This window comes from Pan paniscus, chromosome 2 (genome assembly GCF_029289425.2).
Source record: "Pan paniscus chromosome 2, NHGRI_mPanPan1-v2.0_pri, whole genome shotgun sequence".
Classification (NCBI taxonomy): domain Eukaryota; kingdom Metazoa; phylum Chordata; class Mammalia; order Primates; family Hominidae; genus Pan; species Pan paniscus.
The window spans coordinates 183,223,531-183,239,082 of record NC_085926.1 but is presented as its reverse complement, the minus strand read 5'-3'; the positions used below and the strand labels follow the sequence as shown (position 1 = coordinate 183,239,082).

The following is a 15,552-nucleotide window of genomic DNA, read 5'->3' as shown; positions in this document are numbered from 1 at the left end:
ATGCTGTCAGATTATTCGGGTTGAGGAGCTGCCCCGGGGCAGAACATGTCACAATGTCACATCCCTCTTCTTTACTCTCACAACTTTCACCAGAATAAACAGACCCTTGGAAAACAAATTCAATCACAAATAGTAACTTTTTGTTAAAACTACAGTAGCAAACTACCAAACCAACTTTATACATGGAACATGTCAGAACTTTTCCATGTTTCCCCAACACAGTGGAATAAACTATTTTCAGCTAATAAGTTCATCTTAGGAAAACACTCACGTGCATTTCTATGCAATATAATTGTGGAACATTGTAACCACTTCTTAGTTTTCATTAGAGGATATTGAAAAACCCAAGTTTAAGGATAATTCCCCCTTTCCCTCTAATGCAGCTTTTTAGGTTTTTGACACTATAAATAAAGTGTAGAGAGTGACATAAAGAAGAGCTATGAATATATATAAATACACCACTATGGCTCCCGTCATAAGAGCTTTCGAAAAATGGTTGAACAAGTATTCATCTTCACCAAATTGCAATCGCAAGATACTGACTGTTACACAATATGAAACAAAGGCAAGGTGAAGGGTGAGGAACGGCAGAAAGGACGGTCGCAAGGAAGACAAGTGCCCCACAGGATAGAACCTGCTCTGTCTTGCGGGCCCCGCTTTTCTCAGCACCTTTCTGGTGTTCTGGGCTTTTCCGCTAATACCATCCACATTATCTCTCAGAGAAATGAATCTCCCTTTAAGGAAAGCCAAGCAGGCATCCGAGGTAACGTGCAGAACCGTAAATGAAAAATGTCCACGTCTAGCAGGCAGACAAGCAAAGGAAAACCAGCTGTCAGTTTCAGAGGCTCCTAGCTGTAACGGGGTTTCGGGTTTCTCTCCGCCTCTGTCTCTCTGTCTCTCTCACGGTGTCGCCCTCAATAATATCAGCTTTCTAATCACCTCAAATCACACATTCTCTGTCTGTCCTTGTGAAATAAATACTGAAGAAACAGGAAAAACAGAGTGCAATACTCACAACAACGAAGAATTCCTACACATGCTGTTCCATTTTCTTGCTTTGAAAAGATGTAAGGTGAATTTTAAAAGCCTTGCAGAATTGGAAAAATAAAGGGGAGGGGGATTCCACCCACACAATCCTCCAGCCCACCGCAAAGGAGCCCAAAGGCTTGCTGACGTCACAGATTCATGAATGGATGTAAATTGGGCTGGTTTAGGATTCCGCACAGACTTCGCTGTGGTGTGTGCCATGAAAAAAAAAAAGAGGGGCGGGTCCAGAGTAGGCCCGGCCAATAGGCTTCAGGCAGACATGGCCTTCCTTCTTTTAGAAGGAATCTGGTCACAGAATAAACAGAGCCCGCCAATCAGGCATCTGCCACTGCCTTAAGACAGACTGGCAGCTTGAGTGTGTGTGTGTGTGTGTGTGTGTGTGTGTGTGTTTCAAGCTGTGATAGTCATAAAAACATTATTATTGTTATTGAATGAAGGAATCAAAATAGAATTTCTGTGGAATCAAGGATAACAAAAATGCATATAGAAGAAATCCCATCTTTTATTCATTAGAACTCTTTTCTTCAACCCTTTTCTTACTGTTCAGCAATATGCCTGATGCGATCAAAACAAATCAAAGTCAGGAAAACCATTTCTAAAACTAGCAGACTAGTGGACATGTATGCCCTGCTCACCACGACTTGTAAAAGCAAAATTGTCGGGACTTGTAAAAGCAAAATTGTCGGGAAGAACGCATGGGAACAATAATCTAGTAACTAAGAAAACAGACATATGGAAAATAATATTACACGAATGTAGCTGTTTTGCACAGCAGTAACATCTTGCTGACCTTCATGATGTATCAAAAGTGGATATGGAAGAAAAATTTACTGCTACTTTTAAGTAGGGTACAGTGTTTCCTCATTGGTTTATTCAACTTCTGGCAGTCGATTAAGACACAGCTCCAAAAGGGCACTTAATGAAACTTTGAACAAATTTTGGTTTCAGTAAGATGTTTTATTATTAACAGCAAAAACAGCTGTATTAAATTCACTCAAGAGGCATCTCTTTCTTCTTTATTTTTACACCTTTCAGTTATACAAAATTGGAGATGAATATATTTATTGTCCCTACTCCCCATCACTACACTTCACAATGACTAATACTTGACAAATACTGATCATGATTTTTCTGAACTTGGGAAATGGCCTCAAATCCTTGAAACTAGAACGATCGTGGTTAATATAAAGCCTCAGTTATGAGGTGTCCAGTGACCAAGAACATTCTGAACAGAGATCTGCTCTATTTCTCAATCAGATTATTTATACAACTGTGAGAGAAGGAAAGTGGTGGCCTGTTTCTAAGTGCTTCTGGAGGGCCTAAACCTGACCACTAGTAAGTATTGCACACTTCTTAGCTCATTTGGAAAAGGAAAACTTTTCAGGATTATTTTACACACAGCAAAGATATTCAGTGTACTGTCTATATTGAAGCAATAGAATATCGTTGGCAAACAACATAGTTAACAAACTTCTCTAAAGGAGCTTATTGTGGAATATCACTACAAAAAAGATAGACCAAAGAAGTTTACACATGTAACATGGGAGTGCTCAAGGCAAATACGGTATTGGTACACGCCCAGTAGGCCTCAGTGTACCACATTATTTAAGAACGAACATGCGGGGCACGGTGGCTCATGCCTGTAATCCCAACACTGTGGGAGGCCAAGGTGGGCGGATCACGAGGTCAGGGATCGAGACCATCCTGGCTAACATGGTGAAACCCCGTCTCTACTAAAAATACAAAAACAAAATTAGCCGGGCGTGATGGTGGGCGCCTGTAGCCCCAGCTACTCGGGAGGCTGAGGCAGGAGAATGGCGTGAACCCTGGAGGCGGAGCTTGCAGTGAGCCGAGATCTTGCCACTGCACTCCAGCCTGGGTGACAGAGCAAGACTCCGTCTCAAAGAAAAAAGAAAAACAAAAAACAAAAAACGAACAAATGGAAAGCTGAAGAATATACATCTCTATTTAACAACAACCAAAGCCAATCAGGATACATTAAAAGAATCAGATTTATGGAAAACATTTTTTTCTTCCAAAACAATACAGACTAACTAATGGAAAGAGGCAAACTTTTTGTGGACTATGTCAATAAAATAGCCAAGAAACATCAATTTGTGTGTGTGTGTGTGTGTGTGTGTGTGTGTATATATATAATATATACACACACATATAAAATCTGTATATATGTATATGTATATATGTGTGTATACACACACACACACATATATATATACATACACACACACATATACATATAAAATCTGAGGTCAGGAGTTTGAGACAAGCCTGGCCAACATGGTGAAACCCCATCTCTACTAAAAATACAAAAATTAGCTGGGCATGGTGGCACACATCTGTAATCCCAGCTACTCGGGAAGCTGAGGCATGAGAATTGCTTGAATCTGGGAGGCAGAGGTTGCAGTGAGCTGAGATCACACCACTGCACTCCAGCCTGGTGACAGAGTGAGACTCCCTCTCTCAAAAAAAAAAAAAAAAAGCTAAAGCTGTTGTAGAAGTTTTTCTGTAAGTTTTGACAGCAACAAAATTACTAATAAGTCCACTAGGGATGGGAGTAGTCTCTGAAGCAATTCAACAAAACAGGGTCTATAAATGCTTCTAATAACAGTCACCTAAGATTCTTGGCTCAATATATAACCTGGAAAATAAAAACTTGGGGGCTTTATGGACTTGCCACTTCAGTAAGATGATAAACTTGGCCTCGGTTAGCATGCTTCCTGTACCACAGGAACATCAACTAGGCCAACAAAGACTCCTCCATGTCAACTATCATGGGAAATCATTGGAAAGATAAGCTGTCTCACCAAATTATGGAAGATATAGAAGTCAGTCTTGGAGGAAGTCATTATCATTTTAGAAGCAGAAGGTAGGAAGGGATATAGAAGCATGAAAAATGTACACTCTAGAGAAGTACAGCCCAAGAGAACTTGCTGTGATTATGGAGCATTCCATAGATTTGAAAGATGGCTAGTGTTCTTGAGGAAGTGAATTTTTAATGTAAAGTGATTTAAATTTATTTAACTCCAAAATAGTCACATTTAGCTGGTGGCTATGGTATGCAACAATGCAACTCTAGAGATATCAAGCCAAGTCCCATCATTATAAGTCATTTTTAATTTCAGCACATGGGCATACTAAGTGTGGAGGACTGCAAAGCCATTATCAAGGTGAGTAAGCTCTTTTAAGAACCAAATGAATCTCCTCAAACTTCAGTAATAACTGGAAAATGACTCTAGTCTCATTATGCAAGAAGATATTTAAAACTCATTATTAGATAAAAATCTATATATAGAAATTAAGGTAGAATAATTCTGCTATAAAATATAAGCTATTCTTGTTTTGGAGTTTTTTTTTTTTTTTTTGAGGAAAAAAATGTGTTTTTAAAAAAGGAAAACAACTCATTTAAGCCAGAATCGAAGTCCAAAGTATCATGACCCATGGGCAATTTTTGTCAGAAATACCAGGAAAAAGAAAGAGTTTAGTGATCTCAAATGCTAATACATGGAGACTCAAATTTCCTTCACAGATAACAGTGTGTAGTGGTTAAAAGCTGGTAAAGAGATCTGGGCTCAAATCCTATTTCTGCCACTTATTAGTTATGAATAGTCAGGTTTACCTGAGTTTCAGTTTTCTCATTATTAGAATGGGGATTATAATGGCCTATATTATTGTGTGAAGGTTAAAGTAATATTATAACACATGTAAAGATTTGCACACAGTACCTACATACAGAAGATACTCAGTAAATGATACTGGTAGCTGGTTTTATTTTGTTATTGAGACCCTGCTACTCTCTCAACAAGGGAAATTTCAACAACTGTGCAGATCCAGGAATCAGAACCACAGGAACTAATACAACATCTTTATTTTGCTTATAATAAAGCTTGAACAGATCTGATATGGTTTGGCTCTGTGTCCCCACCCAAATCTCATCTTGAATTGTAATCCCATAATCCCCATGTGTTGTGGGAGGGATCTGGTGGGGGGTAATTGAATCATGGGGGCAGTTCCTCCATACTGTTCTCATGGTAGTGAATAGGTCTCACAAGATCTGATGGTTTTATCAGGGGTTTCCACTTTTGCATCTTCCTCACTCTCTCTTTGCCTGCTGCCGTCCGTGTAAGATGTAACTTGCTCTTCCTTGCCTTCCACCATAATTGTGAGGTTTCCCCAGCCATGTGGAACTGTAAGTCCAATTAAACCTCTTTCTTTTGTAAATTGCCCAGTCTCAGGTATGTCTTTATCATCAGCCTGAAAACAGACTAATACAAAATCTTTTCAGGAAATTCTAAAAATATCTATTAGTGACCCAACTTCCAAAGGGAAGTTCATCCAAGTCATTTTCCTTCAGGTGGTTGGGGAATATCTTTGGGGTTCTGAAACAGATCAGGGGAACCTTCAGGTAGCTATGCTAGCTGATCAAGAGCTCTATTCATTGTTTTTAAAAAGCAGCTACATTTTTCTACATAAAGATGTAGTTTGTATAAAATGATGTGAATTAATCTGGAAAACAATCTGTCTCCTAGTTGGGAATACTGGTCAGAATTCTCCACTTTCATATCAGAATGTTAACCTATTTCCACTCCAAAGTATATGGAGCCTTGGTCAATAACTGAATTTCAATATTCAAAGACCTCAGCAGATTATTATTAATACTGCCATTTTTTTCTCTGTCCAGCTCCCATTAAATGCCTATCTGAGAAAGTGATTTTTAAGAAACATCTAAGGAAAAACATTCTTATAAGTTCACTTAAATCTATCCTTGTGTCAAGGGAGATCATCAGAAAGCTACATGCTATCTAAATATCATTAGCCTAATACCCCTTAGAAGAATAACTATCATTGAGTGTTGTGGTCTTGCTTTTATTAAAAATTATTATAAGGAAGATTCATATTGCTTCTGTGTTGTCCATTATCTTGAATGATATCTCCCATGTAAGGAATTCACATGAAGAATTTGTTTTACGACTTAATATGAAGGAAAAATTTTCTGTTCTTGAAGAATTATTAGGTGTCTGTCTACCTTTTAGATGATAACAATGTAATCCACTGAATTTTCATTTTTTCGACCCTGCTGCTGGGAAGCTCAGAGCCAACTTTAAAATTCATATGCTTTAAAATAAGCTAAGCACAAAAGTATATATTTACATGCATACTTGCTTTCTCTTCCTTGTTTTGGGTTGGATTACTCTATGGTTAACCTTATTATATACATTCTTTTTATGATAAGCACTTCAAACACTTTTTGAAAAGGTATGCTATAAATAAAAATTTGCACTAAATACATATCTGTAAACTTTTAAGAAGATTAAAGCCTCATGTTAAATTCTACAGTCATCTTTATATTAAAGGTACACATTATGGCAAACTTTAAAGAATATTGTGAGTTAATTAGACTTAACTATTCAATATTTTTAATTAAAGGATAATAAAATATCTAGCCAGCTGGAGAAAAGCAATTGCTTGAGATTTTATGTGCTATTCAGAATAAGTCTTAACAGCTTAATGAAGCTTTAATGTGTTATTCCTGTCAAAAGGATGATTACCAATGAGGGATATAAGATTCTTCTCTGATTGATAACACAAATGTACTGAAGCAAATCAAAAGCAGATGGATTTCTCAATTAATAAAATATTTACCATCCCCAAAATACACCATTCCATAACATACAAATTCTGGCAAAATACCATAAACCAAACCTTTGCAGGATTAAAAATAATATACTGAGTTTGCAAAGGTACTTTATACATTGAAAGAGCAAAAGAAGACTTTATAGATTACTTTACTCATCCACATAGAATTCATACTACTTTCTTTCTTTCTTTTTCTTTTTTTCTTTTTTTTAGATGGAGTTTCACTCTTGTTGCCCAGGCTGGAGTGCAATGGCGCGATCTTGGCTCACCGTAACCTCCGCCTCCCGGGTTCAAGCAATTCTCCTACCTCAGCCTCCTGAGTAGCTGAGATTACAGGCGCCCGCCACCACATGCAGCTAATTTTTTTTGTATTTTTAGTAGAGATGGGGTGTCACCATTTTGGCCAGGCTGGTCTTAAACTCCTGACCTCAGGTGATCCGCCCGCCTCGGCCTCCCAAAGTGCTGGGATTACAGGCGTGAGCCACTGCACCCGGCCTAGAATTCATAATACTTTCTTAGAGCTCATGTAAAAAGAGAGAGAGAGAGAGAAAAAAAAAAAAACTTCTTAACTCTCTAACTTCTATTCTTTGATTCTGTTTTAATTTCTCCCCTTCTTTAGCTAGACACAAGTTGGCATTTCCACTGTAGCCACACATTGCATGCAATATAATTAAAGACCAAAACATCAGAGTAGTGGATATCTGCCTTTTAAAGTCGGGCGGCAGAGCGAGACTCCGTCTCAATACATAAATACATACATACATACATACATACATACATGAAGTCTGCCTCTGTATCATCCCCATTTGAAGGAAATATCTCTCCCCCACTTTTAGTCCATATGGTTCAGATAGGGATGACCCCATCTGAAGCGAGTGCTCCAAGAGTGAGCACGTGGCACAAGGCTGGCCAACTCAACTCCCTGGTCGTAATAATTAGTGAAAGGATAGACACATCCTCCAAGCCAGCCAATAAGCATCATCTGAGTCATCCCCAGGATGTTTGATAACTATTGGCTGGGTGGGGGCTGAACATTTGTTTCATCAGGATACTAGCTGTAAGGACAAGTAGGCAGAGGGCTGTCGTCTCCATCCATATATCGGGCAGAGGAAAGCAGACCAGAGATAAAGGAAAGAAGACAGATTCCTGAAAAAGGCCACTGGACATCTAACTTCAGTCTTGTCTGAAGCCAGTTACTCTGCTGGACCTCCCAATTACATAAGCCAATCAATCCCTCCCTCCTTACTCCCTTTAAAAAACACACAAACAAACAAGTTTGATAAAGGTTTCTGTCACTTGCAGCCAAAAGAGTACTTATTAACACAATGTCATTAATTGATTCTCTTTCATCCTATTCAAGAAAACCAAATTAAAATCAGATTCCCTGTACTATAGAATTCCTTTTCTGACATTAATAATTTCAATATGTTGGTAGACTAACTTTCAAATTCTGTCTTCTAACTCTCACATGGTGTTTACACTTTATTATTATTATCTTTGTCACCATCAAAAGTTTGACATTTTAAAGACCCAGTATTTCCTCTCAATAGCAAGCTGTATCTTTGATATTTTGAAGTCAGTGACCTTCACAGAAATCTTTTTACCATTTATCTCAATTCATCCAGGCTTTAAGATACATTAATTCTGAAGCCCTGGGCAAGGTTACTTAAATGTTCACTTAAATGACTCACTGTAAAATGGAAGTAATTACAGGTATAGCATAGCACCTCAGCATGGTAAACAACGTTAGTTATGTTACTCAATAACCTCATAATCAAAACTATAACTAAACATATTTTATATTTCTGAATTTCATGCATTTTCTCTTAGGTTATTCTTATTCTGTGGTTGATAGATTATAACTTTGAATCTCTTAATTTTTTTTTATTTCTCTCTATTCAAAGGTTATAAAAGTGTATTTTTCCTGTGACCTATCCTTTTTCTGACCTTCATTTTAAAGTCAATTCTGAGTTCTCTTTGCTTTTTGTTTGTTTGGTTGGTTTTTTTGAGACGGAGTCTCACTCTGTCGCCCAGGCTGGAGTACAGCAGCGTGATCTCAGCTCACTGAAACCTCTGCCTCCCAGGTTCAAGTGATTCTCCTGCCTCAGCCTTCTGAGTAGCTGGGGATTTCAGGTGTACGCCACTATGTCCGGCTAATTTTTTTTTTTTTTTTTTTTGAGACAGTTTCGCTCTGACACCCAGGCTGGAGTGCAGTGGCACGATCTTGGCTCACTGCAACCTCCGCCTCTCGGGTTCAAGTGATTCTCCTGCCTCAGCCTCTGGAGTAGCTGGGATTACAGGCGCGCACCACCATGCCAGGCTAATTTTTGTACTTTTAGTAGAGATGGGTTTTCGCCATGTTGGCCAGTCTCAAACTCCTGACCTCAAGTGATCTGCCCGCCTCAGCCTCCCAAAGTGCTGGGATTACAGGCATGAACCACCGCGCCCGGCCTTAATGTATCTTCATTATATTACACTCTTTTGGAGTTTCAGATATCTAAATTCCAGAAATAATAATTGGGAGCAAATTTGGTCCTAGACATTCTTTGTAAACGATCTTGTACTGCACTTTACAGTTTACAACTTTCTTTAAAATAGGGTAGTTGTTTGTTCCATTTTACATGTGAGAAAATTAGGGCCCCCCGGAAGATTGGCTCGTCTAATATAGCTTTTATCTAAACTCTGTTATCTATTGAAACTGACTATACTTTTAAATTCTATCCATTACCTGTTAACCCTCCCCCTTTAAAGACCTGTTTTTCATCATCCAATGAGTAAAATTAAGGATAAATTTTTAAGAAGTAGCAATGCAAAGATTAAAAAGCCAGTTTCTAAGTATCAAGGAGCTTTGGTGAGATGAGTAACAATACAAAATGGTGTAGATGTTAAATTAGTGGGGTAGACAGGAATGTTTTACTTGAATTTGGGATACAATACTAGAAGAAAGGTAACTGAAATTTGGGGGCAAGAATAGACTTCCTTGAATGGGACCATCCTACACACAGCAACACATTTAGTACCCTGCCCGCCCCCCCATACTTATAACAGTCCCAGTGTTGTTCTTGAGGCTCTTGATGAGCCTCTACTTGAGACATCTTTATTCTTGTCACATTTGCCTCCAGGGGACTTAGATGTTTCCCTAAGTGTACGGGGGCAATGCGTACACTCCCCAGGCATTTGCTTCCCTAGGCACTTGGATTGCCATTGCCCCGGTTTGAAGCCTACAGGTTAGGCTACCGGGTGATGCTCTCTGCTGCCCTCTGTTGACACAGAGAGGTAGGAGCAGACCCTTAGCAGATAGGTATGTCCTGTCCCTTAGGGAAACATCTAAGTCCCCTGGAGACAAATATGACAAGAACAAAGATGCCCCAAGTTGAGGCTCATCAAGAGCTCTGGGAATGTGAAGTGAGGCTGAGTCAAGGCCAAGAGCCACTCTTCCTAGACCAGACGATAGCCGATACTTACGATTTACTTATCTTTGGCAAGTTGGCACGCTTGTGAAGGGAATAAAGGCTTGTCCTTATACAAACACAGCCTGGTCTAATGCTGCAGTTTGCTCTACTAGTCCCAGTCTGCACTGCCACCCTCTTACCCAGAGCTTGAATTAAGTCTTTCTTCTCTTTGATGGAATGACCATTTGGGGTTGGCGGGGGCGGGGTGTGGTTATGGTCAGTTTCAACAAGGAGGTAGACCTTGAAGGGGAAGGATTTGGGGAAACTGGATATGAGAGAGCAGGGACAATTCCCCCAAGGTCCATATCAAATGTAAAACTGGTAAGGCACACATTAGTACTTTTCATTCTAATATAAGATTACAGTGTGTGAGTACAGCAAGTGAAGAACTAGAAGTCAAAGATGATAAGATATTAATACTGAATCAGTAAACTGTGAAGTCAGTTTTCAAATGAGCCTTATATGACCATCCATAAACAGGTCCATACTATGTAGAGTCATACTGTTAAGTCAAGTTTAGCCTAAAGCTACCTCCTTACGTATTTAAGTTTGGCCTAAAGATTTTTCTGTATATTGTAAACTGTAACAAGTAGAGGTGTAAACCGACCGTAGCCCACACCTATGCCAATCACTGGGTTTTGGCCAATCAAATGTAGCCAACTGTTCGAACCATGTTCAAATAAGGCAAATACTGAGCTGGAACCAACCCAGCTGTTTCTGCCCCTCGCTTCCGTTTTCTGTACTGTCACTTTCCTTTTGCTGTCCATAAATCCTCTTCCATCCCATGGCTGTGCTGGAGTCTCTCTGAATCTGCTGTGATTCTGGGGGCTGTCAAGTTCACAAATTGTTCATTGCTCAATTAAACTCCTTTAAATTTAATTTGGCTGAAGTTTTTAACAATACCCAGCACTATAGTCATCTCTTTACTATTAACACTGATGAAGGGGACAGAGGGGGAAGGACTCAAAAATCTTTCAGGGAAAAACTCTGTTTTAAAGTGTACTCATGAATGTAATTATACGTTATGTCCAGGAAATACACTTACAATTAAATAATGAAGCCGCATTGGAAAGCTCTTGGTTTTCCATTATGTGTAATTGTACTACCTCAAGATAGGATAGTAATATCTTTACCTCAAGTAGTAAAAGATAGTAGTTGCTACTAGCAGCAACCTGCCCTGAATCAATCAATTTATATTGTATTTTTAAACTTTTACTTCATAGGTTCCAATCCAGTCTGTTCAACTAGGTTGAGAATTAAAGCTGTACAGGTAGCATTCATTAAACAGGTAATAAGTAGATACAGGAGAATATAGGAATGAGGAAGGGGGCTGGCCATAGTGCTTTTTTAGATACTCTGAACATCAATATATAAATCAAGTATACATTTTTTTAATGCATGCCATCTATGTTCAAGATAACATATGCTGGTGTATTTACACAGAGGGATAAATCACAGAGCCTGATCTCAGCCTATTTCACTAGACAAGAAACACAATAAATAGGAAAATAAAAATTGTTTTAGTGGCTTAAAATTATAACAGAAGGTAGAGTGGTAGAGATTGTCCTCGAATATCCAATCTTTCCTCTTTCCTTTTGGTAAGAGAATCCTTGATCCCCACTCCTACTTTTTTCTTTTTTTTTTTTTTTAGACAGAGTTTTGCTCTTGTTGCCCAGGGTGGAGTGCAATGGCACGATCTTGGCTCACCACAACCTCTGCCTCCTGGGTTCAAGTGATTCTCCCGACTCAGCCTCCTGAGTAGCTGGGATTACAGGCATGCACCACCACACCCGGCTAATTTTGTATTTTTAGTAGAGATGGGGTTTCTCCATGTTGGTCAGGCTGGTCTCAAACTCCCAACCTCAGGTGATCTGCCCGCCTTGGCCTCCCAAAGTGCTGGGATTACAGGAGTGAGCCACCGCGCCCGGCCCCCACTCTTACTTTTAAAGTTGTAGGTGGGTACGTGGCCACTCTGCTAAATAGTTCTGTACTTTCCTGGCTGTACACGTGACCACATGACTAAGTTCTAGTCAATGAGATGTGAGTGAGTGAGTGATGTTTGCAACTTCCGGGTCTTGTTAGAGATGAAGCTGCTGTCCTGGACTTGTTTTCCTCATTGCCACACTGAGTCAACTTGTACAGTGCAGATGATGACAACACCCTAGGCAATGGCAGAACAAATAGAAGTAACCCTGGGCTTTGAATATTCTAATGAATCAAAGCTGTCTATCTGTCCTGAATTACCTGCCTGCTTTAGGGTTGCTAATGATGAGTGTTCTTCCTTTTATGAGGCACCAAATTTTTTGAGACTCTGTTACTGCTACTCACTCTACCCCACTAATATATCCTGCTACTTGGTGTTATGTGGCTATTCATTAAATGAGATAAGTAAATGATTGCTCTAGACATTCTGAGAATTAGTTACTCAGAGAACCAAGATACTGGGAGAAATCTTAAAACTCAATCTACTCTGTCTTCCTTTTTTTAACATATGAATAAATGCAAGTTCAGAGATTTGTCCATAGTCTTGGAATTCATGGCAGAGCCAGGAATTGATTACCAGTCTCCTGGGATCTTCTTTGCATGACATCATCCCATCTGTGGATAACAGTGACCACTAACACTGCCTCTTTCTTTGGCAGAGTCAGTTAACATTCACTCGGTAATCCTGGGACATAGAAAACTGTCCTCAATTCTAAAGGAAAGCCAACAAGATTTTTAAAATCACATTTTAAAAAACTTTTATTCTAGTTTCAGGCATATATGTGCAGGTGTGTTATATAGATAAATTGTGTGTCATGGGGGTTCAGTGTACCGATTATTTCATCACCCAGGCAATAAACATAGTGCCCAATAGGTAGTTTTTCAGTCTGCATCCTCCTCCCATCCTCCACCTTCAAATAGGCCCTGATGTCTATTGTCCATGTGTACTCAATGTTTAGCTCCCACTTATAAGTGAGAACACGTGGTGTTTAGTGCTCTGTTCCTGTATTAGTTCACGTAGGATAATGGCCTCCAGCTCCATCCATGTTGCTGCACGGAATATTATCTCATGCTTTTTTATGGCTGTGTAGTATTCCATGGTGTACATGTACCACATTTTCTTTATCTAGTCTACGGTTGATAGGTTGATTCCACGTTTGTGCTATAGTGAAGAGTGCTATGATGATTATATGCATGTATGTGTCTTTAGGAAAGAACGATTTATTTTCCTTTGAGTGTATACAGAATAATGGGACTGCTATGTCGAATGGTAGTTCTGTTTTAAGTTCTTTGAGAAATTGCCAAACTGCTTTCCACAATGGTTGAACTAATTTACATTCCTGCCAACAGTGTATACACGTTCCCTTTTCTCTGTGACCTTGCCAGCATCTGTTATTTTTTGACTTTTTGTAATAGCCATTCTGATTGGTGTGAGATGGTATCTTATTGAAAAATCACACATTTTGTCTCAAAAGTATCTGAAATGTAACATAAGAGAAAATACTAGCATACCATATAGTATGATTAAAACAAGGATGAACAAACAAGAAACATGGACCCAAGCAATTATAGTCAGAGATCCAACAAGATATAAGTGACAATGGTCATAAAAGTGTCATAGGAAGCCAGGCGCAGTGGCTCACGCCTGTAATCCCAGCGCTTTGGGATGCCAAGGCAGGTGGATCATCTGAGGTCGCGAGTTTGAGCCCAGCCTGACCAACATGGTGAAACCCAGTCTCTACTAAAAATAAGAAAAATTAGCCAGGCATGGTAATGCATGCCTGTAATCCCAGCTACTCAGGAGGCTGAGGCAGGAGAACCGCTTGAACCCGGGAGGCGGAGGTTGCCGTGAGCCGAGATCGCGCCACTGCACTCCAGCCTGGGCAACAAGAGCAAAGCTCCATCTCAAAAAAAGAGAAAGTGTCATAGAAGCAGTTGTGATAACAGAAGTGCTTTGGAAATATAGAAAATACGATTCAAGAATCCTTGGATCAATTCATAAGTGCTTTGTTGAACCTAATAAAACATGCTAGGGTCTGGAAATATATTTTAAATTCTTATAAAAATTTCTATTTTTCTGTGGCCTGGAAAATTTTGATGCTTTAATCTTTTAAAAACCACCTCAGAAGGCTTTGGCCCCAGGGTCTCCCTTGTGCTGACTAACCAACAATAGACATTCTTTACTAGAAACCTGTCTTCTAAGCTGTGTCCTTGCTGAAGAGAAAGAGTTCCTGCCTACTGCAGTGTACGCACACAGCATGCTAAGAGCATATGAAAAGAAGGGGAATCTCAGGGAGACATGAAAGGAAAGAGTCACTATAAAGCAGTTAACTTCATTTATTCATTCAGGAGACAGTTCAGAGCACTTGGTATGTGCTAGCACTGAGCTGAGATCTGATGATAAACACACAGTCCTCGCCCTGAAGAAGCTTACAGTCTAGAACTGGAAAGTTTCCTTTCTTAATACATCTCACATACAGAATTTGGGCTGGGATGGAATTAAGGGTGAAAAAATTATTCACTCCAAAATACAGTTTTTGAAAACCACTCCAGACCATCTTCAGTTAGTTGAATCCCAATCTGTTCTTTCTCATTTTGAGACAGTCTTAAGATTGGGTAGATCATATACACCATGGAATTCCACAGACCCATAAAAAGAATGAAGTCATGTCCTTTGCTGCAACATGGATGCAGCTGGAGGCCATTATCCTGAGTGGATGAATGCAGAAAGAGAGCACCAAATACTACACGTTTTCACTTATACGTGAGAGCTAAACAATGGGGACACATGGACGTAAAGATGGAAATAAGAGACATTGAGGAAGGGAGGGAGGAGAGCAAGGACTGAAAAACCATCTCCTGGGTATTAAGTTCAATATTAGCATGATGGGTTCAATAGAAGCCCAAACCCCACCATGACACAATATACCAATGTAACAAACCTGCACATGTGCCCCTTGAATCTAAAATTAAAAAAAAAAAAAAGAATAGGTAGAAATGGAAGCCTTTGATTACAGTACCATATGCTTACAGCTGCTGCTTGTTCCTAGTTCAGAACAATCTGATTTCTCTGCCTTTGAAATCACCATTAGCTTTCAACCGGCCAGAGTACCAAGGGCTCCTCTTTTCTTTTCAAAACCCATAACCACTAGGCCTATCTTTTATTTATTTATTTATTTGTTTGTTTGTTTTGAGACAGAGTCTCGCTCTGTTGCCAGGCTGCAGTGCAGTGCCACGATCTCGGCTCACTGCAACCTCCGCTTTCTGGGTTCAAGCGATTGTCCTGCCTCAGCCTCCTGAGTAGCTGGGACTACAGGCACCCGCCACCACGCCCAGCTAATTTTTGTATTTTTAGTAAAGACAGGGTTTCACCATGTTGGCCAGGATGGTCTCGATCTCTTGATCTCATGATCCA

General features: G+C 39.6%; 1 protein-coding gene across 2 annotated transcripts in view; it reads right to left on the bottom strand.

Moving 5' to 3' along the window:
- The window catches only part of MAP3K13 (mitogen-activated protein kinase kinase kinase 13), a 203,046-nt gene that overhangs the window by 122,248 nt on the left and 65,246 nt on the right, over positions 1-15,552 (bottom strand). The window contains exon 1 of one of the 2 annotated variants that reach the window (XM_003806606.4): positions 1,016-1,309. The exons of the other annotated variant lie outside the window; for it this stretch is intronic. The gene's annotated coding sequence lies outside the window, so the exon portion shown is untranslated. Of the gene's footprint in view, positions 1-1,015; positions 1,310-15,552 lie in introns of those variants that run through there. 2 annotated transcript variants of the gene reach the window in all.